The following is a 2,432-nucleotide window of genomic DNA, read 5'->3' as shown; positions in this document are numbered from 1 at the left end:
TCATTTGTTACTGTGTACACACAGGAGTTGCAGAAGAGTGATATATGTATCCACATATCATAGAATCACAGAATGCTTTGGATTGGAAGGGACCTTAAAGCTCATCTAGTCCCAATCCCCTGCCATGAGCAGGGACACCTCCCATTAGACCAGGTTACTCAAAGCCCCATCTGACCCGGCCAAAATACACAGAGAAGTATGTGTCTTCTACAAAAAGTACTCAGGCACTCATTTCATATTATAGAAAGGTGGCTTTGGAAGTTTTCACACTGTCATGAAACTCCTTTTTGCTCTGCAGGTGAAACAACATCAGGTCTAGGGCAGAAAGGGCAGGTGTTGCCTCTGCCCCCCACGTGCAGGTTCAGCCCCTGTGTTCAGTAACCTGATGCCTTCTGCTAAAACACAACAACAGCTCTTTGCAGCTTTGCATTTCAGGGTGTGAAAATAGGAAAAAACTGAACTGCAAACCACTTGCTCACTCTGCAGCTTTAAGGTTTCTGTCATGAGTTTGGGGAGTGCAGTACAGGTGGATTTAAGGTTTCCATCATGAGCTGGATGGTGCAGTACAGGTGGATGTTAACACTTGCACTTTATTTGTACCATCCTGTGGTGCCTGGGTCCTTGGGGCAGTGCTGAGGGGACCACAAAACTCCCAAGACATGGCTGAGCCAAGGCTGGGAAAGTTATTTGCCATCAAAGTGCATGGCAGTAAAGGGAGCTGGAAGAAAAATTTCCTACGAGCATTTGAAAGGTTTGTAACATTTTGGGGTTTCACTGAGGTAAGAGACTGTTTTACCACGTCTGGGATATTTCTTTTGTTCAGATTGATGGCCTCGGTGATTCCATCAGAGGTTTTTTCTCCCCATTGAAAAGGGCAGAGAAACACAATCAAATTCTCCTGGCCGCACTTCGTGCTTGGAGAGGAGTGGTTCCCACCACAGAATTCCATCACAGGGGGCACAGAAGAGACGACCCCATCAGACCTGAAGGGAGCTTACAAGAAAGAGGAAGAGATATTTCTTACAAGGGCATGTAGTGACAAGATAAGGGGGGATGGCTTCAAACTGAGAGAGAAGAGGTTTAGATTTGGTCTGAGGAGGAAATTCTTTGCTGTGAAGGTGGTGAGGCACTGGCACAGGTTGCCCAGAGAAGTCATAGGTGCCCCATCCCTGGAAGTGTTCCAGACCAGGCTGGATGGGGCTCTGAGCAACCTGGTCTAGTGAAAGGTATCCCTGCCCATGGCAGGGAGGTTGGACTGTGATGGGGTTTAAGGTCCTTCCCAACCAAGACCATTCTGTGATTCTATCATTGTTTCTTCCACAGATATTCCTGTTTCTCTAAAGACAAACACAGGCCAAGGAAAAGCCCTGCAGCCAGCTGTGGAACTCAGATCACCACAGGAAGCCCAGGACATTTGTCTGCACTGTCAAAAAAGTCACTGCTGGATGGAGAGGTGGTCTGCAGGTGCAGGGGTCTCTCTGTTGCTCCCACCAAAGCCAGGAAAATAAGGGGGTTGAATAAGTGCAGCTTGTGTGCCATGGCTGCCCCAAGTTCCGCTGCCACAGCCAGGCTCAGCACTGCTGCCTCCCACCACTTCAGCCACACCAGCTACTTATTAAAAATAGAATTTTTTCTTCTTGGAAAGGACAAAAAAAAAACCAACACAAGAAACCTTTCTTTTAAGATGATGCAAACTCATGTTTTCACAAACCCAAATGGATCCAAAAATACCTGCTTTAAACCCCAATGCTGATTTATGGGTAAATCGCAGCATTCAGCTCTGGAGCCACCCCCAATGCACAAAGAGTGTCATGTGGGTGGATAATAAAAGCATACATTGACGTGGGCATTTTTATCCCTGCCTAACCCATCAGGAAAACTGACCCTGACAACTCCATGGCATAATCATCTCGAAACTGGAGGCAGGAACATCTCCAGTGATGGCAAAGCCTGTGGCTGACCTCCCAGCTGCTTTTCCTGACAGCCCAACAGCAGAGAGCAAGAGCTCTCCCCTTGACTGCTCACAGTGCATAGACACATGGCACAAAAACCAAATACATAAACTCCTAAAAATGCCTTAAAGTCCTCCAAGAGAGCATCTTTTGGTCACTCTCTCTCTGTCCATCCAGAACCTCACCCTGTAAAGTGCTGCCCATCATCAAGCCCTTCCAGATGTCAAGCAGGGTGGCCCTGCTCATACACAGATGAACAGCATTTGATTGGGATAGTCCAGTGCCACCAGTGTCCCCCAAAACCTTGCAGATGTCCTTGCCAGGTTCTGGGCACATCCCTGCATGGGCCCAACACGAGCGGCTCCCTCCCTGCGGCCAGGCAGGAGGTTTTCCCAGAGAAGGGCAATGCCCAGGAGGGATGGTGCCGTGGGAAGCTGTCCTGGCAGGACCGGCCGGGCAGCGGCCCGCCCTGGCACGGCT

At 49.1% G+C, this 2,432-nt stretch overlaps 1 protein-coding gene across 2 annotated transcripts in view; it reads right to left on the bottom strand.

The window, feature by feature from the left end:
- Window positions 1-2,432, bottom strand: part of IBSP (integrin binding sialoprotein) — a 12,108-nt gene that overhangs the window by 8,785 nt on the left and 891 nt on the right. The gene's annotated exons all lie outside the window — the stretch shown is intronic.

The sequence above is a fragment of the Corvus brachyrhynchos genome, unplaced genomic scaffold (assembly GCF_000691975.1).
Source record: "Corvus brachyrhynchos isolate BGI_N302 unplaced genomic scaffold, ASM69197v1 scaffold229, whole genome shotgun sequence".
Taxonomy (NCBI): Eukaryota; Metazoa; Chordata; class Aves; order Passeriformes; family Corvidae; genus Corvus; species Corvus brachyrhynchos.
The sequence above is the reverse complement of the archived record's forward strand: the minus strand, read 5'-3'. Positions and strand labels throughout refer to the sequence as shown.